The sequence below is a fragment of the Pseudorca crassidens genome, chromosome 10, assembly GCF_039906515.1.
Source record: "Pseudorca crassidens isolate mPseCra1 chromosome 10, mPseCra1.hap1, whole genome shotgun sequence".
Classification (NCBI taxonomy): Eukaryota; Metazoa; Chordata; class Mammalia; order Artiodactyla; family Delphinidae; genus Pseudorca; species Pseudorca crassidens.
Window position 1 is genome coordinate 14,339,449 of NC_090305.1, and position 25,556 is coordinate 14,365,004.

Here is a 25,556-nt window from a genome sequence, read left to right on the forward strand (position 1 = left end):
TTGATAAATTTATTTATTTAATTTTGGCTGTGTTGGGTCTTTGCTGCTGCTGCACGAGGGCTTTTCTCTAGTTGCGGTGAGTAGGGGCTACTCTCCGTTGCGGTGTGTGGGCTTCTCATTCCGGTGGCTTCTTTTGTTGCAGAGCACAGGCTCTAGGCATGCAGGCTTCAGTAGTTGTAGCATGTGGGCTCAATAGTTGTGGCGCGTAGGGTCTAGGGTGTGCGGGCTCAGTAGTTGTGGTGCATGGGCTTAGTTGCTCCGCAGCATGTGAGATCTTCCCGGACCAGGGATTGAACCTGTGTCCCCTGCATTGGCAGGCGGATTCTTAACCACTGCGCCACCAGGGAAGTCCCTATGCTAGTATTTTGATGGCACTCTGGCAAAATTCTAGATGAATTGTTTATCAGGACTCTTCACAAAAGAAAAACTGACCATTTAAAACCAGAATGAGTCCACAAACAATTTATGTCAAAGTAACTATTTTTACATAGGTTATTAGATTCAAAGATGGAAAGAGTTCTGTGAACATAGGCTATTTTATTTCCACAGGGCATGCATTGGAAACTTTTATATTCTTGCAGGCAAGAAGGAGAAGTTTGGGCTGGGTGATAATCCTGTTAGGTGGATTAACGACTGGTTAAAGAGCTCATACACTAGGATACTGATTGATGGGAGCCTTGAGTTGTGTGCAGCAGGGCTCCAATATAAGGTATAGTTTAATGAACATTTTTCTAATTACTAGAATGAAGAGATCAAAGCCTTCTTACCAAATGTGTGTAGGTCCCAATCTGGGAACCTTAATGAATGTGCCAGATGAAGGAATCTTTAAGAAAAGAATCTCAATTGATGGAAAGTAGGCCTCCATATAAAGTATAAAGAGCTTAGTTTAAAACAATGAATTGAGCAATTACAAGATGGGAGTCTTCATGCAAGTAAAAGGGTTGAGTGTCTTTATTGTCTGAAAGCTCTACATAAGGAAAGAGTATTATATCCTTATTTGAATCAGCAGAGTAGAAGAAAACAGAACCAGTAGTATACACAGACATAGACACAGACACACACATAGACATACATGCATTAATTGGTGGATGGCTGGTAAGTCTGAAATCAGGCAAGCTAGAAATTCTGGCAGGAGACAGTGTTGCAGTTTTGAGTGTGAAGGCAGTCTGGAGTCAGAATTCCTTTCTTTTATGGGGACCTCCATCTTTTCTTTAAGGCCTTCAATGGATTGGATGAGGCTTACCCACATTTTGGAGGGTAATCTGCTTTACTCAAAGTCTACCCTTCACAGCAACATCTAGATTGGTGTTTAACCAGACAACTAGGTATCATATCCTAGCCAAATTGACATAGAAAATTAACCATCACAATATTATTCATGTAATATTGAGTTGAGGTGATAGTTATCATATTCAGATCAGTTAATGGTAAACATCTCATAATTTGGGTTTAGTTCTGGGTAAGAGTTTATGAAACTCATTCTCACTGGAACAGGTCAAGCAGTGCGTTTATTGAGTTGGTGAAAAGCTAGGAAGACATGTCATTTAAAGAATAGTTGGAGGAACTGTGATGTGCTTAGAAAGAATGAAATCCAGAAAAGCTCTATATTACTCAGAACTCTTTTGGTTAGAGATGACTCATACCGACTTATGCAAAAAGTAAAATGGATTGACTTATGTAAATAACTGAAAAGGTCGGGACTAGGCCTGGCATAGAGTTCAGCTGATATCCAGGTTTCAAACCATGTCGTCTGATCTCTTTCCTCTATCTTTGGCTCTGATTTATTTGGCTTCCTTCTCAGGCGAAAACCCTCTCCATGAGGTGGTGCCTGAAACTTTGAGTTTGCATCGTTTTAAAACTAACAACCCAAAGCAAAAAGAGAGCTTTTCTTTCTCAAAGGTTCTGTAAAAAAATAAGTGGAATTGGGTCTCATTGATTTAGTTTTTGTCAAATGCCCAGTTATAAACTGACCATTGGGACAGGAAATTTGTATATGTTTATTGCCCATTCCAGAAGTGTGTAGCTCCAACCCCTGCAAAAAACCACATGGATTAAGAGTGAGGAAGGTGTGGCACTAAAGGAAAACTAGATGCTGTTGCCAGAAGAAGGGTAAGAAGAAGGATGGGTACTGGCTAGCAAAAAATGATATTCTTCACTATGAATGACTTGATAATTATTTTTCAGACACTTGTAAGGCTATAATGTATTAGAAAGTTTAGGATTTTGCTATTTATCCCCAAAGGAAAGAACTGGTATCAGTGTACAGAAGTGAAGGGGAAACAAGATTTTGTCGTTACATAAAGAATAATATTCTCATAGAGTATGAGTGTGGTGTGTGTTGTAAGGTAACTTATGCCTTGTCCCTAGAAGAATTTCTGCAAAAACTTGATGGATATTATAGAGGTGACTCCTGTTTTGTATTAAAGAATTGCCTAGATATATTCGACAATCCTTTCTGTTTCCATGACTTCATTATTCTGTTTTCTACATATATGTGTGTGCCAGTACATGCACACAACCTTGTGGTTATTAGATCCCCCAAGAGGGAAATTTAATCCAGTTGCCTGATGAGGGCATTATTTAATGTCAATTGTTTTTAAATTGCTACTTCTGTGCCTACTGAATCAATTCCATGTTTCTAGTTCTTCTTAATATAGCATTACCCAAGGCATAAGTAGCTGTACATGTGGCAAAGAAGATACAGTGCTGATTAAGGTTAAGGAATTGGGAAGACAGAGGGGTGGGGTTCACTTTATCCTCATGTACAGGTCACTTCCCCAAGCAGATAGAATATTCAATTTCCACTTTAAATTTCAGTTCTAGTACCAAACACTGAGACTATAAGGAAGAAATAACACTAAAGGGAAGCCCTCAAAGATAATTTCATCATCCATAACACCAGGCTCTTCCTGGCATTATGACTAATAAAACTCAGCTAAAAACATGTTCTAAATATTTTTATGTGCAAAAAATAGAAAATTGTAATAAAATAATGGCTGTTATTTCAAACCATGACTATAGAATGCCCCTGGGACAGAAATGCCTAATTATGAAATAAAACAACTTTTGTATCCCTCAGGAAATGTTTTCAAACTATTGCTCTCTCCAAAGTAGTCACTATAATTAGTCCAATTCCCTAGAAGAAATGAAAAGTGTAGGGGAATTCATTTAGGGCTATAGCTCTGGGCTCTGTCTTGGATTGGGACCAAATGGACTATTAAAATGTGTGTGTGAAATAAGTGTATCAGCACTGTGGGTCAGAGGATTACTTCTAGCAGGAATTACTTGATATTATCTTTGAGTCATGATATTCATATGTTTTCAGCAGGTAGGCTGAGAGTTATGAATTCTAAGACGAGTTGGATGACCTTTGATGGAAGTTTATTCCCAATACTGGTGAGCTGTGCCATCTCTCCATGCCTCAGCTTTCCCAGTTCTCAAATGAGGTTAAAAATGTCTACCTATTTAGAAACAGAAAAGCTTTAAAAAAACTAATGGGCAAGGAGGGAGGAAAAACTTCAAGATTTCTCTTCTGTTTCCCCTGGAAATATTTTAAAGTACTATAGTACTCGATGGGAAAAATACTCTAGAATTACGAAAACCATTATTAGGATAAGTATTTTATATTTTGCTACCTAGAATTTCAACCCTACTAAATTACTTTTAAAGACATTTTTTCAGAATTATTTTGTGCTTTATTTGTTAGGAAACATTATATGTTCATTCTGTTTTAAAGGCAGACAGTGCAGTACAGCATTTAAAGATGAATTGGACACTTTCTAGCTTTCAGAGATCAGCACTATTTTTCGCAAGCTAGGATGCTGTGTCTTCTCTGTGGATTTCCTTTTCTTGACTTGAGATCTGTAGCTATGGCTTCATCCTCTTGATTTGTTCTCAGAGTGGGAGTTGAATACAATCTGTGTCAGTTAAGGTCCTGGCAGGATATTGGGTAATTTGAAGAGTTTAATAAGGGGGCGATTTACAACAGTGTGTTCAGATTGTAGACAAACCACAAGGTACAGTCCAGAATGACTAGAGGGGTTCTCAGAGCCCTGAAAGGGAGAGAACTAGGTGGAGAGGGCTGCTTGACAGGAGCTGTGACCTTCAGTCTAGGGACTAATCCATCCTGTGGTGACAGCAGAGAGAGAGCTGGGTGAATGCGTACCTGACCTTCAGCTTTTCCTCTTTCTGATTTCCTGTCTACACGAATGGGTTCTCCTGTTAGAGAGTGTAAGAAGCTTGCTCATGGAATAGTCTACATTGATATCTGTCTACCCTCTGATTTCCTGTCTACTCTAATGGGTTCTCCCCAGGGAACCCAACCAGCAGCCAGAGTGTGAGAAGCTTGCTGATGGAGTGGTCCGTCCAGGTCAGCCTCCCAGGACACACAGTGGAGAAAAGTGCACAGTGGATTCATATAGGGCTAACAGAAGAGATCCGGAACAGTCTGTAGTAGTATCCTTTTCAAAAGGAGAAGTGGAGAAATAGGTTGCTACCATATTTGACTAGATTTGAAACAAAAGGTTTCATTGTCTTGTTACAGAATAAACCACACATTCAGGCCTTTAGTCAAGGGATCGCCTGAGAGTTTATCAAGCCAGGGCTTTCTGCAACAAGTGCTCTGCACCACCCAGTCTTGAGTCTCCTGCTTGCTTGAGTCTGGTTTTTATTTCATCTTTTGCAACATGAAAGCAATTTGTCTGCATTTAGAAATATCACATATTGGGACATTTTGAAAGACTCTTGTCTTAGAATCATCAGTTTTCAAAAGACTGTGGAGATGTAAAGAAGAGAACATTAGAAGACTCAGAGACCTCTGAGGGTGACAGTTCAGAATAAGAGATGATTTTAAAGAACATCCATGGCAAAAAGGAGTATTCAGGAAGATTCCCTGTCTTTTTTTTTCCTTAGAAAATTCAATGAAAATGAAACATTTTAAATGGTTAACACTAAGTCCAGAAAACCAAACATCTTACTCTTTTTCACTTTTCTTCTCTCTCTTTCTTTAAAATTAGGCATTAATTTCTTCTGGTAGGATTTTCTCTATGTCTTAAATATTGGCTTAACTTAGAAAGGCTGAGTAATTTCAATAATCACTTTATAATTATTACATGATTCTACTATCTTAAAATTTTAATATGTCACTGTACCAAATGCAGTAATTTTATAGGAAACATATGTCTTCAAATAAAATATCTTTATGTATTTTAAAGGATTTCTTTAAATACTAAGATATGTCCATTTTTATTTCCTCTCAAATTTCTATTCCTTTTCTCTCCTTTACCCTAAAGCTCAAATCTGGGGAAAATGGTTTTGATTAACTCCATGGTTTCAAAGTTTTCACAGTTCACTCTTGGATCACAGATATATTCTGAGTATAAATAACACTGTATCTGTAAAAAAGTATCTTGAGTCTAGAGTGGAGAGAAGTTATGTGGATTCAAGGTGTCATTATTAACTAAAGGAATCATTATTCTCTGAATTCAGCCATGGTAGGGGTTGGCCCAAGAAAGACCCTCAGTGAGACGCTCACCTCTAAAAATGTGCACTTTATTTTACAATTAACAAAGTAAACAGGTACTGTTTGAATTGTAGACTGAGTGCCTGCAGACGTTGGGTATGTTCTCTGTGCATGAGATGTACTGTTTGATACAGGGAACAGTATAGAAATACATCTCTGGCTCTGAGATGCTTCCCAAGAAGATAAAATAGGATTTGGTCTACTAGATTGGACATCCAGTCAGGCTATGATGGTAATTTAAACTTTGTGGCTGCCCTAGAGTTGTGAGCTCACAGAGCTTAGTCCCTGGATTGCTCTTCAGAACCCTCTCCACCTTATGAGCCATAGAACTGTTTTCCTTTCTTAGTTTATCATGACCAAGAGGTCACAAGAATCAGAAAAATCTAACTGGAGGTTAGTCGTAGCCAACTGAAGACTGACAAACCCTTAATGAGACTTGAGATAGATCTTCCTTTTCATTTGTTTATTTATAAGAGCTGCAGAGAAAAGAGGTTTATTGATATCTCAGAGCATAATTGGTCTTAAAAAAGCTATCAGTACAGTGGAAACCAAATTGTAGAAGAGAAGTTAATTCGTTTCACTAAGTAAGCATCTCCTCTTGCTTAACTATCCTAAAAAACGAAGCACAAATAAGTTACTAGGAAAGTGTGAAGTCAACTTGATGTGGAGTTTACATTCCCAATCAGACAAATTGGGTTATTTCAGAAGCTCTTTCTGTGTGATGTGGTTGATGTAGGAATCATTGGAATGGAGTGTTATTTTTCTGGTTTATTTTACTTTTTTTGATTGGGTTTGCAGAGGAGATGCAAAAATCAGGAGAAGTTTGTGGTTGACTTTTATTGGATTAATTTTTTAAAAAAATTTCATACCTGAAGGTAGAGCTCTATTTCTATGAAATTGATGTGCTTTTAAAACTAAAACGAAGAGTTATTAAATGTGCAGCCATCTAATTTTGAGATGGTGGGGACCTGAGTGAAGAGGGCAGAAGTAGGGATGAAAAGGTGAGAGGGAAGCAAGAGATATTAAAGAAGAGAATTGGCTGCATGTTGGGCTGAGAGGTAAATTGAAGATAATTCCAAGGCTTTGTGTTTGTGGGTAACTCAGAGAATCATATTAACTTTAATAGAATAAAGATGTTTGAGGAGCAGTTATCTTTAGAGGGTAGAGGTGAGGTGGGGAAAAGATATATAGTAGAATCTTGACGTTTACAGATACAACTTTTGCAACATCCAATAGTTCAGACTTTACAAACTTTCATGTATTAATTTGTAATTGAGATGATAACTCCTTCATTGAATTGTTGTGAAGATTAAATGAGGTAACTTGTATAAAATGCTTAGGGATAATGATTATGATGATCATTATCATCACAAAAATGTTAAGAAAGCATTTGAACAATTCCTCTTGTGGTAAGATTTTTACAAATATTAACTAATTTAACACCAATGGCTCTGTGAAATAGGTACTGATATTATTATTTTACAGATGAGGAAATTGAGACATAGTGAGAGGTGAAGCAACTTGCTTGAGGTTACATTAAGTGGCACAGCACAGACTCAATTCAGGTAGTCGGGCTCCAGAATTTAGCTCCTAAGCACTCTCTTCAGTACACTCCGGGGAAAATTAGAACTGACTATTATACAAGACTGAAATGCAATAGAAAATATTCAGTGGTTGAGTGATCCTAGCCAACAGCCCTGCATTCATACCTCAGTTAGTAAATCTCATAAATTTGAGGATGCTCGAAGGATCCTGGGAAAGTCAATGGGTCGATGAGTATAAAGGAAAAGACTTTTAACACTTTGTTATGGAAATTGTAAGGACACATGTTCAGTTCTTTCAATACCCATAACAAAGGAATTCATAGTAATATAATAATAATTTCAGCTATCTTGATATTAATTTATTTGACAAATATTTTTTGAGCATCTATCACAGTGCTAAGCACTGTGGGGCATTTGATGGAGAAGAAGAAAATTCCTTCTCTTAACAAGCTTACTGTATGGTGGCAGAGACAGATGAATGAAATGCAAGTACAATATAGTGAAGTAATTACTAGGTGGAAGTAAGCACCAGCATCCACTAACTTGGTAGTGTCAACTAACTTGGTCATAGGAGGGTCAAATATAAGGCTTTTTGGAAGAAGTGATGTGAAATACAGAACTTGAAAGATGAATAGGAAATGAGTGCAGGTGAAAATGTGAGGGGAAGTGGAGAAATGAGAGAGAATGGATTGTGCCTGTGAAACTGCAAATAGGTCAATATGATTGAAAGATACAGTTTTCTGGGGGTGAGCAACAGGTAGAGATAAAGCTGCAGAAGTGAGGCAGTGGTCAGCTCAACAAGGCCTTCTAGGTCATGGTGAGGAGTTTGATAATTAACTTGAGGGAAATGGAACCTATGCTTGCAGAATATCTGGAGCATACAGGTATGCTGGTCTAGTACGAATCTGGAAGGGCCTTTGGAGAGTATATTTTTATTTACACCAAATTTATATTGAGCACCCACTGCATATATAAAAGATTGTAAACTATGTGATGGAAAGATAAACTTGTACCTAAATTTTAGCATGCAGCATGCTCTTCTAATGACTGCAGTTTTATTTTGGTGCAAACTTAAGGACACATGTGTACGGTCAGATTTTTTTCCACTACCAAATCACCAGTTATTTGTGCAGGTAGGCAGGTGAACTTGATTTCTAGTCTTAACTGTGCTCTGTGATGCCGGGAGAAATCACTGTAGGCCTTGGTTTTCTCATCTGTACTGTGAGAAAGTTGAAGTAGTTCATCATTAAATTTTCCTCTAAGCTCTAAAATTCACCTGTTTTGGTTTGAAAGTTTTCAAACATTCCAGTCATGTGAAAAGTGACGAAGTTTTACAATACACTATTATTTTATGTTTTTCCCCTGCCTCTCTGGGTAGCTTCAGTGGTAGTTCCGTTGAAGAGAGGGGCTGAAATAATAGCAGGATATTCAAGTCAAGGAAGAATAGAGACCATCATATTCATTCCCACACGTTACACATGAGGACCCTGAGGCAACCTAGTTATGCGTCTTATCCAAATTCTAGTGATGGGTCAGTGGCAGAGTGAAGTCTAGAGCCCTGAGGGTTTCTCACCCCAAATGAGTTATTTTTCCTCTATTAGGGGTCACTTTCTTCACCTCTTCCAGGATATATAGGGTGCTGTCTTAGGTAATAAATTTGGAAGAAAGTTTGATACCATGGAAGATTTCAGATGTTCTTAAGTAGAAGTGATTGTATCACTGCTAAGTAAGGGCTGCTGTTTATTTTTCTGGCTTCAAGCTGCTTAAAAAATATACATATATATCATAATATATATTCTGTATATATAATAATATATGTAATAATATATATATATGTATATTTACTCCCTTATTCTTCATGAATGATTACCCCTTTTGCACTAATGTTTCCCTCTCTGGTTTCTCTAAAAGAAAGATCCTTAGGATGGTTTGCAGGCGCTGGAGGGGCAGCCAAGTTTGCATTGAGGGGCAAGGGGAAAGTTTCCCCCAGGTGTCCCGTGCTGGGGGCAGGGGCACTGGGGAGCGGAGTGGACGTGGTCCGAATGGTGACTGGCTGTTGGAGTGAGAAAGTCATGTGGATGACAGGCTCTTGGTGCTCCAGCCAGGTGTCAGGGCTGTGCATCTGAGGTGGGAGAGCCAAGTTCAGGACACTGGTCCACAAGACACCTACCAGCTCCATGGAATATCAAATGGCGAAAATCTCCCAGAGATATCCATCTCAATACCAAGACCCAGCTCCACTCAACGACCAGCAAGCTACAGTGCTGGACACCCTATGCCAAACAACTAGCAAGACAGAAACACAACCCCATCCATTAGCAGAGAGGCTGCCTAAAATCATAATAAGGCCACAGACACCCCAAAACACACCACCAGATATGGACCTGCACACCAGAAAGATAAGATCCAGCATCATCCACCAGAATACAGGCACTAGTCCCCTGCACCAGGAAGCCTACACAACCCACTGAACCTACCTTAGCCACTGGGAACAGACACCAAAAACAATGGGAACTATGAACCTGCAGCCTGAGAAAAGGAGACCCCAACACAGTAAGTTAAGCAAAATGAGAAGACAGAGAAACACACAGAAGATGAAGGAGCAAGGCAAAAACCCACCAGACCAAACAAATGAAGAGGAAATAGGCAGTCTACCTGAAAAAGAATTCAGAATAATGATAGTAAAGATGATCCAACATCTTGGAAATAGAATAGAGAAAATGCAAGAAACATTTAACAAGGAACTAGAAAAGCTAAAGAGGAAAGAAGCAACAATGAACAACACAATAAATGAAATTAAAACTACTCTAAAAGGGATCAATAGCAGAATAACTGAGGCAGAAGAACGGATAAGTGACCTGGAAGATAAAATAGTGGAAATAGCTACTGCAGAGCAGAATAAAGAAAAAAGAATGAAAAGAGCTGAGGACAGTCTCAGAGACCTCTGGGACAACATTAAACACACCAACATTCGAATTATAGGGTTCCCAGAAGAAGAAGAGAAAAAGAAAGGGACTGAGAAAATATTAGAAGAGATTATAGTTGAAAACATCCCTAATATAGGAAAGGAAAGAGTTAATCAAGTCCAGGAAGCACAGAGAGTCCCATACAGGATAAATCCAAGGAGAAACATGACAAGACACATATTAATCAAACTATCAAAAATTAAATACAAAGAAAAAAATATTAAAAGCAGCAAGGGAAAAACAACAAATAACACACAAGGGAATCCCCATAAGGTTAACAGCTGATCTTTCAGCAGAAACTCTGCAAGCCAGAAGGGACTGGCAGGACATATTTAAAGTGATGAAGGATAAAACCTACAACCAAGATTACTCTACCCAGCAAAGATCTCATTCAGATTTGATGGAGAAATTAAAAACCTTACAGACAAGCAAAAGCTAAGAGAATTCAGCACCACAAAACCAACGCTACAACAAATGCTAAAGGAACTTCTCTAGGCAGGAAACACAAGAGGAGGAAAAGACATACAATAACAAACCCAAAACAATTAAGAAAATGGGAATAGGAGCATACATATCAATAATTACCTTAAATGTAAATGGATTAAATGCTCCAACCAAAAGACATAGACTGGCTGAATGGATACAAAAGCAAGACGCGTATATATGCTCTCTACAAAACCCCCACTTCAGACCTATGGACACATAGAGACTGAAAGTGAGGGGATGGAAAAAGATACTCCATGCAAATGGAAATCAAAAGAAAACTGGAGTAGCAATTCTCCTATCAGACAAAATAGACTTTAAAACAAAGACTATTACAAGAGACAAAGAAGGACAGTACATAATGATCAAGGGATCAATCCAAGAAGAAGATATAACAATTGTAAATATTTATGCACCCAACATAGGAGCACCTCAATACATAAGGCAAATACTAACAGCCATGAAAGGGGATATCGACAGTAACACAATCATAGTAGGGGACTTTAACACCCCACTTTCACCAATGGACAGATCATCCAAAATGAAAATAAATAAGGAAACACAAGCTTTAAATAATACATTAAACAAGATGGACTTAATTGATATTTGTATGACATTCCATCTAAAAACCACAGAATACACATTCTTCTCAAGTGCTCATGGAACATTCTCCAGGATAGATCATATCTTGGGTCACAAATCAAGCCTTGGTACATTTAAAACAATTGAATCATATCAAGTATCTTTTCCGACCACAGAGCTATGAGACTAGGTATCAACTGCAGGAAAAATTCTGTAAAAAATACAAACACATGGAGGCTAAACAATACACTACTTAATAACCAAGAGATCACTGAAGAAATGAAAGAGGAACTCAAAAAATGCTTAGAAACAAATGACAATGAAAATGCAACGACGCAAAACCTATTGGTTGCAGCAAAAGCAGTTCTAAGAGGGAATTTTATAGCAATACAATCCTACCTTAAGAAACAAGAAACATCTCAAATAAACAACCTAACCTTACACCTAAAGCAATTGGAGAAAGAAGAACAAAGAAACCCCAAAGGTAGCAGAAGGAAAGAAATCATGAAGATCAGATCAGAAATCAATAAAAGAGAAATGAAACAATAGCAAAGATCAATAAAACTAAAAGCTGGTTCTTTGAGAAGATAAACAAAATTAATAAACCACTAGCCAGACTCATCAAGAAAATACAGGAGAAGACTCAAATCAATAGAATTAGAAATGAAAAAGGAGAAGTAACAACTGACACTGCAGAAATACCAAGGATCATGAGAGATTACTACAAGCAACTATATGCCAATAAAATGGACAACCTGGAAGAAAGGGACAAATTCTTAGAAAGGCACAAGTTTCCGAGACTAAACCAGGAAGAAAGAGAAAATATGAACAGACCAATCACAAGCACTGAAATTGAAACTGTAATTAAAAATCTTCCAACAGGGCTTCCCTGGTGGCGCAGTGGTTGGGAGTCCGCCTGCCGATGCAGGGGACACGGGTTCGTGCCTTGGTCCGGGAGGATCCCACATGCCGCGGAGCGGCTGGGCCCGTGAGCCATGGCCGCTGAGCCTGTGCGTCCGGAGCCTGTGCGCCGCAACGGGAGAGGCCACAACGGTGGGAGGCCCGTGTACCGCAAAAAAAAAAAAAAAAAAAAAAAAAAAAAAAAAAAAAATCTTCCAACAAACAAAAGCCCAGGACCAGATGGCTTCACAGGCGAATTCTATCAAACATTTAGAGAAGAGCTATCACCTATCCTTCTCAAACTCTTCTCAAATATAGCAGAGGGAGGAACACTCCCAAACTCATTCTACAAGGCCACCATCACCCTGATACCAAAACCAGACAAAGATGTCACAAAGGAAGAAAACTACAGGCCAATATCCCTGATGAACATAGATGCAAAAATCCTCAACACAATACTAGCAAACAGAATCCAACAACAGATAAACGGATCTTACACCAAGATCAAGTGGGGTTTATCCCAGGAATGCAAGGATTCTTCAATATACGCAAATCAATGTGATACACCATATTAGCAAATTGAAGGAGAAAAACCATATGATCATCTCAATAGATGCAGAGAAAGCTTTCGACAAAATTCAACACCCATTTATCATAAAAACTCTCCAGAAAGTAGGCATAGAGGGAACTTTCCCCTCATAATAAAGGCCATATATGACAAACCCACAGCCAACATCGTCCTCAGTGGTGAAAAACTGAAAGCATTTCCACTAAGATCAGGAAGAAGACAAGGTTGCCCACTCTCACCAGTATTATTCAACATAGTTTTGGAAGTTTTAGCCACAGCAATCATAGAAGAAAAAGAAATAAAAGGAATCCAAATCAGAAAAGAAGAAGTAAAGCTGTCACTGTTTGCAGATGACATGATACTATACATAGAGAATCCTCAAGATGCTACCAGAAAACTACTAGAGCTAATCAATGAATTTGGTAAAGTAGCAGGATACAAAATTAATGCACAGAAATCTCTGGCATTCCTATACACTAATGATGAAAAATCTGAAAGTGAAATTCAGAAAACACTCCCATTTACCACTGCAACAAAAAGAATAAAATATCTAGGAATAAACCCACCTAAGGAGACAAAAGACCTGTATGCAGAAAATTATAAGACACTGATGAACGAATTAAAGATGACACAAAGAGATGGAGAGATATACCATGTTCTCGAATTGGAAGAATCAACTTTGTGAATATGAGTCTACTACCCAAAGCAAAATACAGATTCAATGCAATCCCTATGAAACTATCAGTGGTATTTTTCACAGAACTAGAGCAAAAAATTTCACAATTTGTGTGGAAACACAAAAGACCCCGAATAGCCAAAGCAATCTTGAAATGAAAAACGGAGCTGGAGGAATCAGGCTCCCTGACTTCAGACTATACTACAAAGCTACAGTAATCAAGACAGTATGGTAGTGGCACAAAAACAGAAATATAGATCAATGGAACAGGATAAAAAGCCCAGACATAAACCCACACACATATGGTCACCTTATCTTTGATAAAGGAGGGAAGAATATACAGTGGAGAAAAGACAGTCTCTTCAATAAGTGGTGCTGGGAAAACTGGACAGCTACATGTAAAAGAATGAAATTAGAACACTCCCTAACACCATACACAAAAATAAACTCAAAATGGATTAAAGACCTAAATGTAAGGCCAGGCACTATCAAACCCTTAGAGGAAAACATAGGCAGAACACTCTATGACATAAATCACAGCAAGATCCTATTTGACGCACCTCCTAGAGAAATGGAAATAAAAACAAAAATAAACAAATGCGACCTAATGAAACTTAAAAGCTTTTGCACAGCAAAGGAAACCATAAACAAGATGAAAAGACAGTCCTCAGAATGGGAGAAAATATTTGCAAATGAAGCAACTGACAAAGGATTAATCTCCAAAATATACTAGAAGCTCATGCAGCTCAATACCAAAAAACAAACAACCCAATCCAAAAATGGGCAGAAGACCTAAATAGACATTTCTCCAAAGCAGATATACAGATTGCCAACAAACACATGAAAGAATGCTCAACATCATTAATCATTAGGGAAATGCAGATCAAAACTACAATGAGATATCATCTCACACCGCTCAGAATGGCCATCTTCAAAACATCTACAAACAGTAAATGCTGGAGAGGGTGTGGAGAAAAGGGAACCCTCTTCCACTGTTGGTGGGAATGTAAATTCATACAGGCAGTATGGGGAACAGTATGGAGCTTTCTTAAAAATCTAAAAATAGAACTAACATACGACCCAGCAATCCCACTACTGGGCATATGCCCTGAGAAAACGATAATTCAAAGAGTCATGTACCAAAATGTTCATTGCAGCTCTATTTACAATAGCCAGGACATGGAAGCAACCTAAGTGTCCATCAACAGATGAATGGATAAAGAAGCTGTGGCACGTATATGGAATGGAATATTACTCAGGCATAAAAAGAAATGAAATTGAGTTATTTGTAGTGAGATAGATGGACTTAGAGTCTGTCATACAGAGTGAAGTAAGTCAGAAAGAGAAAAACAAATACTGTATGGTAACACATATATATGGAATCTAAAAAAAAAAACCAAAAAAAGGTCATGAAGAACCTAGGGGCAAGACAGGAATAAAGCACAGACCTACTAGAGAATGGACTTGAGGATACAGGGAGGGGGAAGGGTAAGCTGGGACGAAGTGAGAGAGTCTCATGGACATATATACACTACGAAACGTAAAATAGATAGCTAGTGGGAAGCAGCCGCATAGCATAGGGAGATCAGCTCGGTGTTTTGTGACCACCTAGAGGGGTGGGATAGGGAGGGTGGGTGGCAGGGAGATGCAAGAGTTATGGGGATATATGTATAACTGATTCACTTTGTTATAAAGCAGAAACTAACACACCGTTGTAAAGCAATTATACGCCAATAAAGATGTTAAAAAAAAAGAGAAAGATCCTGTTTCCTCCTTTCCCCACCTCCTGTTCTCTTACATCAGCCACTAAATGATCTTCCCTAGTTGAGGAAGCTGGCAGCCTCCAATCTGCAGCCTTTAGATAGCCAGCTAATTAAGGGGAAAGCAGGTGTGGATGGGTCTATTCAGCCTGTAAGTAAGTGCCAGAAATTAAAGTTATTGGTCTGTGAGCGTTAGCAGGTGGATGCAGTATTTTATACCTTTTATAAAGTAGGGGAAAAGGAGGGGGGTTAGAAGGCGTTAAGGGTCGGGAAGAAAAAATGACTTTTTATAACTAAAAGCTCTTCAAAAGAGAATTTGTCTACTTCTGAAACATTGTCTTGTTTGGGATTAATCCTAAAAACATATAATTGCCTGCCCTAAGGGTGTAATGTTTCCTGAGTACGGCTCCATGATCTGTATGGCGTGGGCAAAAATAATTCATGGTCTCAAGCTGATACTGGCATAACTCATGACTGACTGCAGACATAAGTGCCTGTGTTCTTTTGTGATTTCTGTTCTCCATTTCTTACATATGCTCAAATGCCCAGAGTTCCCTATCTGCAAAGCCCCTCACTTAAATGCTGAGAAAAAAATATGATCTATTGTTGCACAACTTAATGCATTACTTAATGAAGCGATGTGGAAATAAAATTTATATGAGGAAATGAATTCCTGGGAGCGTACTTCTCCCTTTGTCATTTCTTTTTTCTTCCCGATTTTTCCCCCTTTCTTTTTCTTTCCTTTGTGTTTAATAATTTATTTTAGCAATTCTTAACTGGAGGACATTTTTCAGTAGAGTGTTATGGCAGAAGACCACAAGAGCATCATATATTATGCATTCAAAATACATTAATACACGGCTGAAATGCTAACCCGTACAATGGAATAATTATAGTGTATCTTCATTGAAATTGTACACATGGCTTTGTGATCACGCTCATTAATTTAGGTCTAAATGAAGCAAAATTATTCTGCATGGCTGCTGAGTTAATTTATGTGATATAAGTAAAGAAAAGTTAAATAAAGTGTGATGGAAAATGAGATTGCAGCCAAGCAATTAGGTCCAGAGGAACAGGTTCACTCATCTCCCCAGGCTTGCTGCCCTCTTGTTTACAAAAATTATTCATGTTATTGCAAAAATTTGTTCATTTTAAGACTGTATCATGGAATGTCCTGATGGAAGTTCTGAAGCATCTTATTCACAGCTAAATTTTAGGGGGGAAGAGTAATGTACCAGTATGATGGTTGCTTTTGCTTGGAGCTATTCAAGTATCCAGGTAAAACAACACAAATTTGTCTATTGATGTGAGCCTGAACTCCTGACATAATGGGAAAAATGCTTTGCTCTAATGAGTAGTATTTTTAGGGATCTGAAAATCTTACAAGTAGAGTGCATATTGTATATTCTCTCTAGTAGTCAAAGAAACTTTTTTTTCAATTGAGGAGGAAAAGGTGTCACCATGATTTTTTAATAGTACAGCAATTTATGTATGATGTGTCTTCGGAAAAGCTACCCCATTGCCTTCTACCTTATTTTAGCCCGTTTCAGGGTTTTTCAAAGTGGTAACTAGTTTCAGTTTTGTGATCAGTGCGATAATAGTTGTCTTACAAGACAGAGGAATGATTATATTTCTATATTTAGAAAAGAAACCGATTATGAATCCAAATGCCATTTGAAAGCATCCACAAAAGCCTCTCTCCTTCGTTTACTATACTTCGTTTACTTCGTTTACAGTCTACTTTGTACTCCTCAGATCCATTGTCTCACAGAACCAGTTGTAAAGATGGTGTAAAGACTTTTGGTCAGAAGGAAAGAGGAAGAGAAGATAATAAAGAATTTAATGGAACAGAGACTTGCACATTCTGAATTCATTTAACAAATCTCTACTTTTTATTTTCATCATGAAGGGAGCAAATGTCCATTTCCCTCTTTGCCTTTCATTTTATTCTGCTATTGCTGATGGTTTTCTTTCATGCTGCTTTACTTGGTGTAGAAAATACAGTGTCAAGGATTCAAGTAAATATACGGTTAAATCTTTGTTCTCAAGATTCCAAAGATCAATGGTAATATTTTCTGGCACAAATATTTAAACTTTAATCCTATAGAGTATTTTATTTGTCCTCTCTATTCTGTGTCACATGATTTATGCAATCCTTGTCTTGGCTTGAGGCACTTGAAAATAAGGTCTTTTTTTGCATATCAAGGAGTGTATGAAGTTCCAAATATTCTCTCAGATATTATGAGATCAGTTGGGGGAAAGGTGCTGCCTCAGCAGAAATGCTGTAGCTGTCACTGATTTGTGGAGCCATCAAAAGGGAAATGAAGGGAGACCAAAGACTGAATAAAGCAGTCATTACAACTATAAGTAATCCCAAGAACAAAGTTTTACTCATTTATAGTTTCCACAGTTTTAGAGAGTTAGTGCCTGGGGTTTTTCCTTGGCCCCTTCTGTTTGTGTACAATTATCTTGAGACTGATTTTCCAGCAAATAGTATGCTCAAAAATGGGAGTAATTCATGAGAATGTATTTATTCAGTGACTCATTAAAACTACATTCACATTTTTACTAAGTGATACAGTTTTGATTTTCTATGTGAACTGTTTGGCATAGCATTATTGACTTATATTTGCTTTGAATATTTATACTTAATGCTTATGAAGCTTTGGCCTCTATTTCCTTTAAATCATCAGTCTAACTTTAATTTTTGTTTCCTTAATATAACTGCCTTCCTCTACCTCTCTCTCCTTTTTCTGTTACCTCTAGTTCCTTGTCCTCTTCTTAGGAGATAGGGAACCAACCCAGTTTTACCTAAAATTAAAAACTCTTGCCTTGGAAAGCATGCTCTGCAACTATTCATGATTCCCTGTGCTGACTCATCATTCTCTCCCAGGATCTCTGCACCACCCTACATCCCTAATGGTGTCCTACCTTAACCTTTCACCTGACTCTGACTCACTTAACTCTGGCTTTAGGGTCCAGGAGTACATGGTAAGTAGTTTCTCCCTGTTATGGGTTGAATTCTGTTGCCCCAAAAGATATGTTCAAGTCCTAATCCCAGTACTTGTGAATGTGACCTTATTTCTAAATCATCTTTGTGGATGTCAGCAAGTTAAAATGAGGTCATACTGGATTAGGATGGGCCCTAGTCCAATGACTGATGTCCTTACAAGCAGAGGGAAATTCGGACACAGACACACAGGAAGAACAACATAAAGACAGAGGCAGAGATTGGAGTGATGCATCTATAAGTCAAAGAATGCCAAGAATTGCCAGCAACCACTAGAAGCTATGCAGAGGCACAGACATATCTTCCTTTACAGCCTCTAGAAGAAGTGAACCTGGCTACCACCTTGGTTTTGGACCTCTAGCTTCAAGAGATGAGAGAATAAATTTCTGTTTTTTTGAGTGACCCAATTTGTGTTAATTTGTTATAGAAGCCCTAGGAAACTAATTTAACTTTCTTTTTATATATTTTAAAAGTTATGTAGTTTTTTTTCTAGTTTAAAAAGAAAGAGAAAAAGAGGTTCTTTTTTCTTGCTTCAATTACTATGACACTTTTACTGTATTTTAGGCTTCATTGAGATAAAATTGACATATAACATTGTGTAAGTTTAAGGTGTACAATGTGATGATTTGAGACGTATATTTTGTGAATGTTTATCACAATAAACTTAGTTAATGCATCCTTTACCTCATATAATTACAACTTTGTTGTTATGATGAGAACATTAAAGCTGTGCTCTCACAGCAACTTTCGAGTACACAATACAGTTTTGTTAACTATAGTCACCATGTATTAGATCCCCAGAGCTTATTCATCTTATAACTGAAAGTTTGTACCCTTTGACCAACATTTCCCATTTCCCTCATCCCTAAACACCTGGCAACCATCATTCTACTCTTTGTTTCCGTGCATTTAATGTTTTTATGTTCTATTTATAACTGAGATCATACAATATTTGCCTTTCTCTGTCTGCCTTATCTCACGTAGCATAATGCTCTCAAGGTCCATCCATGTTGTTGCAAATGGCAGGATTTCCTTCTTTTTATTGCTGAATAATATTCCTGTGTGTGTGTGTGTATGTGTGTGTGTGTGTGTGTGTGTGTGTATCACATCGTCCTTATCCATTCATCTATCAGAGGACACAGGTTGTTTCCATGTCTTAGCTATTGTAAATAATACTGCAGTGAAAATGGGAGTGCAGATATCTCTTAGAAATCCTGATTTCATCTTCTTTGGGTATATACCCAAAGTGGGATTGCTGGATCACATGGTAGTTCTATTTTTAAGTTTTTGAGGAAACTCCATAATGTTTTCCACAGTGGCTGTACCAATTTACACTCCTACCAACAGTGCACCAGGATTTCATTTTCTCCTCATCCTGGCCAGCATTTGTTACCACTTGTCCTTTTGATAATAGCCAATCTAACAGGTAGGTGGTGTATGTCGCTGTGGTATTGATTTGCATTTCCCTGATGGTTAATCATGTACCTTTTCATGTACTTGTTGGCCATTTGTATGTCTTCTTTGGAAAAATGTCTATTCAAGTCCTCTGCCCATTTTTTAAAGCAGGTATTTTTTTTTTTGCTACTGAGTTGTATGAATTCCTTATATTTTGGATCTTAGCCCTTTATCAGATGTATATATGGCTTGCAAGTATTTTCTGCCATTTTTCAGGTTGCCTTTTCATTTTGTTGATTGCCTTTTGGTGTACAGGAGCTTCTAAGTTTGATGTAGTCCCACTTGTTAATTTTCACTTTTATTGCTTGTGTTTTTGGTGTCATATCCAAAAAAAGCATTACTAAGAACGATGTCGAGGAGCTTTTTTTTTTTTCTTTTTGCGGTACGCGGGCCTCTCACTGCTGTGGCCTCTCCCGTTGCGGAGCACAGGCTCTGGACGCTCAGGCTCAGCGGCCATGGCTCACGGGCCCAGCCGCTCCGTGGCACGTGGGATCCTCCCGGACCGGGGCATGAACCAGCGTCCCCTGCATCGGCAGGTGGACTCTCAATCACTGAGCCACCAGGGAAGCCCTTGAGGAGCTTTTCATCTTATGTTTCTTCTAGGAGTTTTACATCCTTAATCCATTTCAAGTTAATTTTTGTGAGTGGTGTAAGAGAAGGGTCCAATTTCATTGTTTTGAATGTGGATATCCAGTTTTCTCAGCACCATTTATTGAAGAAACTATTTTTTCCTTATTGAGTATTATTCTTGGATACCTTGTCAAATATTGGTTGAACATATATGCATGTATTTATTTCTGGGCTCTCAATTCTGTTCCATTGGTCTATATGTCTATTTTGAGGCCAGTATGATACTGTTTTGATTAATATTGCTTTGTACTTCAGTTTGAAATCAGAAAGTGTGATGCTTCCAACTTTGTTCTTTCTCAAAGATTGCTTTAGCCATTTGGGGTCTTTTTTGTTCCATGTGAAATTTAGCATTTTTTTTTCTATTTCTGTGAAATATGGCATTGGAATTTTGATAGAAGTTGTATGTAATCTGTAGATTACTTTGGGTAGTATGGACATTTAAACGATATTAACTCTTCCAGTCCATGAATATGAGCTATCTTTCAATGTGTTTTTGTCTTCTTCAGTTTCTTTCTTCAACGTCTTATGGTTTCCTGTGTATAGATCTTACATTTCCATGTTTAAATTTATTCCTAAGCATTTTATTATTTTTGATGCTGTTGTAAAATGGGATTATTTCCTTTATTTCTTTTCAGATAGTTCATTGTCAGTGTATAGAATCCATTGATTTTTGTATGTTCATTTTGTATCCTGAAACTTTACGACGTTTATTAGGTATGGCAGGTTTTTGTTTTGTTTATGTTGTGGAGTCTTTAGAATTTTCTTTATACAAGATTATGTAATCAACAAACAGATAATTTTAATCCTTTCTTTTTGATTTGGATGCCTTTTATTTCTTTTTCTTGCTTGATTGTTCTGACTAGGACTTTCAGTATTATATTGGATAGAAGTGGTTAGCACAGGCAGCCTTGTTTTGTTCCTGATCTTAGAGGGAAAGCGTTCAACTTTTCACCATTGAGTATGATGTTAGCTATGGGTTTTTTGTATATGGCCTTTATTATGTTGAGGTACATTCCTTCTATACCCAATGTGTTGGGAATATTTATCATGAAAGGATGTTGTATTTTGTCAAATGCCTTTTCTGCATCTATTCAGATGGTCATATGATTTTTGTCTCTCATTCTAGTAATATGGTGTATCACATTTACTGATTTGCGTATACTGAAACAGCTTTGCCCCCCAGGGATAAATCCCAGTTGATTGTGCTGTATTATCCTTTTAATGAGCTCTTGAATTTGGTTTCCTAGTATTTTGTTGAGAATTTTTGCGTCTGTATTTATCAGGGATGTTGGCCTGTAGTTTTCTTTTCTTGTAGTATCCTTATCTGGCTTTGGTATCAGGGTAATGCTGGCCTTGTAAAATGACTTTGGAAGTGTTAACTTTCTCTTCAATTTTTTGGGAAAGAGTTTCATAGAATTTATCCATGAAGCCTTTTGGTCCTGGGCTTTTGTTTGTTGAGAAGTTTTGGTTACTGATTCAATATCCTTACTTGTTATTGGTCTGATCAGATTTTCTGTTTTTTCATGATTAAGACTTGGTAGGTTATGTTTCTAGGAATTTATCTATTTCTTCAAGGTTGTCCAATTTGTTGGTATGTAATTGTTCATAGTAGTCTCTTATGATCCTTTCTATTTCTGTTGTATCAGTTGTAATGTTTCCTTTTTCATTTGTAATTTTATTTATTTGAGTTGTTCTCTTTTTCTTGGTAAGTGCAACTAAAGTTTTGTCAGTTTTGTTTATCTTTTCAAAAACCCAACTCTTAGTTTCATTGATCTTTTCTATTATTTTTCTATTCTTTGTTTCATTTATTTCTGCTCTGATTTTTGTTATCTCCTTCCTTCTGCTAACTTTCAGCTCAGTTTGTTCTTTTTCTAGTTCCTTAAGGTATAAAGTGAGGTTGTTTATTTGAGATCTTTCTTTTATCTTAATGTAGGCATTTATCCCTATAAATGTCCCTCTCATCACTGCTTTTGCTGCAACCCGTAAGTTTTGGTATGTTGTGGTTTCATTTTTGTTTGATCCCAAGGCAGGGTCTTCTTGGGTTGCCCCAAAAAGCTGGGGAAGCTGATTGTTCACCCTACTCTTTCTTTCCCTGTGAGGGGAACTCTTTGTAGCCAGGGAGTTTCTTCTTGGCACTGAGCAAGGCCAGGTTGGGGGATGGGATGATGCAGGTAAAAATGAAACTATTTTCCTTCCCTTTTTGTGCGGGAAAGTTTTTTGTTTCAATATGTTTTTGAAGTGTCTCAAGTTTTTTGTTTCATTATGTTTTTGAAGTGTCTTAAGTAGACTCCAGAGCTCTCCAAGTATGTTTTGTTTGTAAATATCCGTCTAAATGTTGATCCTTGTGGGGAGATGTAGGCTGGGGTCTCTTACTCCACCATCTTGCTGACGTCACTCACTATGATGCTTTTAACTAGTTACTGTGAGTCAGAATCATGGAAGCTCACAATTCAAGGGAAGGGAGCTAAGGGATTGTCTAACTAGAGTTTCATGGCAGGCAAGTGATTTGCCAATAGTCACACTGTTAGTAGTAAAGTAGAAAGAAGACAACCTGGTATGATAGAATATACACAGATCTTGGTGTCACATAGACTTCGGTTGGAATCCATCTCTACAGCCCATTACTTATAAAAATTTTTAAACTCTTCTGGCCTTTAGTTTCATCACTGGTAAATGGAAGAAAACCACCTGCTTCTCAGGAATATTGTATGGAAAAAGGAATTGTCTTAGTTAATTCAGGCTGCTATAAAAAAATAGCATAGATTGTGTGGCTTAAACAACATTTATTTCTCACAGTTCTGGAGGCTGGGAAGTCCAAGATCAGGGGGCAGCATGGTCAAGTTCTAGTGAGGGTTCTCTTCCTGGCTTTCAGATGACTGCCTTCTTGCTGCATCCTCATAGAGAAGAGAGGGAGAGGGAAAAGAGATTGAGAGAGAGCTCTCCAGTCTCTTCTTTTTTTTTTGCTTTTGAATCAGTATATTAAGGAGACATTCATACATTTCAAGAATTGCTTAAGTTCTGATATCCAGATTTAAGCTTGTGAACATATGACTTTAAACATACAATTAAAGCTATTCATAATTTGCTATTCTACTAACATTAAATTACAGTTACTTTGGAGCATAAGTTAAATGGTTTAAAGTAAGCCTGTAACATACCTGCAAAACACCTTCCTAACTCATACATGCAAAGTACTTCTCATCACTCTAACTTCTAAGTTACCCTGCTCCAGAAGTGACTACTCTAAACTAAGGCTTACTGTGGTCCACAGAGAAGGAAGAAAAAAAAAGTAACCAGGACCAATAGCTAGATATATTAAAAAAAGATGGCGCAGCAGAAGGGAATGCAATCCTACAAGCGCAAGCCCTCAAGAAGCAGCATGTTATATGATAAACCCCTTCTTTAGAAAGGTGTCATTTCTATCACTGATACCACAGGCTAAATTATATAGCATGCCATCTTCAAGTAACAGTTGAGGCAATAGAATAAATGCAGAGGCATCACAATGAATCCCACTTAATATCACTATACAGACCAACACTTCTCTACAAATTCTTCGTCTGACTGCCAGTTCAATACAATTTTAACTTCATAGCTTAACAATTAAGGGTCATACACTGAAGCCAATACATATACCTGGCATTTCAGTCTAAGCTATTCCATGTACATAGCTGAAATCAGTTACAAAGTATGGCCTAACAACTGCTAGGGGAAATTTTTTAAAGTAGTTTTTACAAATATTAAACTTACCTTGCACACTGAAGTCATCATACATACAGGGCAAAGTCAGAGCTTTTATATTCGAGTTTATTCTTCATTTAACTTTTAAAACACTACTATAATTGAATATTAAAACAAACAATAGCAAGTAGTGAGCATGTTATGATTATAGTCCTTCACTCAATCACTACTGCAAATAAAATGCCAGCAGTGAGTGTTATTCACTGGCCCCATTAGGAGGTCTGACACTGAACACCACCCTGGAGATGATGTTCATCATCCTCATATGCTTCTCCATTGTAGTGGCGCCGTCTTTCCTGATTTGGGTCAAAGTCCACTAGTTCTACCTGGTCCATTTCATCAGTCTCTTCTACTTCCTTCCTCTCAGGTAGGAGTTTTTCCAGCAAAGAGAGTTTATCCGGGGAGAGAAAGCCATTCTCAGGAAAGTTTACCTTAAATTCAATGATTAGGCGACCCTTTTTATATGGTCTATGATAAATTGGCATGCCTTCATTTAGCACACGCTAGATATCTCCATGCTTGACAATCTGACCTGGATGAGAAGTGATGACTGTGGTGCGGTTGTCAAGAGTAGATATTGGCTTTTGGAAGCCACACAATGCCTCAACCAGCTGTATGTCCATACACATGAGAAGGTCTTCTCCTCGTCGAGTAAAAACAGCATGGTCCTTCTGATCTAAAACGATGATAATATCTCCTGGCTCCAGTCCTGGTTCTTGGTCTCCTTCACCATGGAATGTTATCTTCTGGCCATCTTTCATGCCTTTGTCAATATGAACTTCTAGAATTTTCTTCTCTCGAACTGTCTTCCTTCCATTGCAGCTTTTACATCTATCTTTAGGACTGATCCGCTCCCCATGGCCCTGGCACTCCATGCAGACAGACTGAATTTGCTGAACCACTCCAGGTCCTATCTGATGAATTCTTATTTGCATTCCAGTACCTCGGCAATTGGGACAGCACTGTACTGCTCCTTTCTTACCACCTCGGCCTTCACATTTGTCACAAATCACATTCTTTTGCAGAGCTAGTTTTCTTGTTGCACCATTACATAAATCTTCTAAGGTTACTGTGAGTTGATGCGCAACATTTTTACCTCTCCTTTCTCTCTGCATCCTGCCTCCTCCTCCAAAAAACATATCGAAGATGTCCATGGGGGAGCCAAAACCGCCACCTGCTCCACCTTCTTTAATTGCCTGCTCTCCTCCTTTGTCATATAATTCCCTTTTCTTTGCATCAGAGAGCACTTCATAAGCTTGAGAAATCTGTTTAAACTTCTCTCCTTCATTTGGATTCTTATCAGGGTGTTACTTCAAGGCCAGTTTCCTGTAAGCCTTTTTCAGCTCTTCTTGGGTGGCATTGGGTTTGACCCCCAAAACATCATAATAAGTGGTTTCTTTCACCATTTCTTACAGTCGGTGAGAGGGCCGATGCCGGTGTGGGGGAGCGGGAAGGAGCGCGTTGCCGTGCGCAGCTCGGGCAGCCGCCACTCCTCCGCCTTTTCACCGAGCGTTCTCTCCAGTCTCTTCTTTTAAGGGCACTAATCCCATCATGAGGATCCTACCCTCATGACCTCATCTAAACTTAAACCTAATTACTTCCCAAAGACCCTGCCTCCCAATGCCATCACTTTGGAAGTTAGGATTTTAACACATGAATTTTGGGGTCACACACATTCATCTCATAACCTGAATAATAACTTAAAGTCCCTAAAGAAACT

General features: G+C 38.0%; 1 pseudogene; it reads right to left on the reverse strand.

Moving 5' to 3' along the window:
• Window positions 1-23,884: 23,884 nt before the first annotated feature.
• LOC137231613 (dnaJ homolog subfamily A member 1 pseudogene) lies at window positions 23,885-25,346 on the reverse strand (annotated as a pseudogene).
• Window positions 25,347-25,556: the final 210 nt, after the last annotated feature.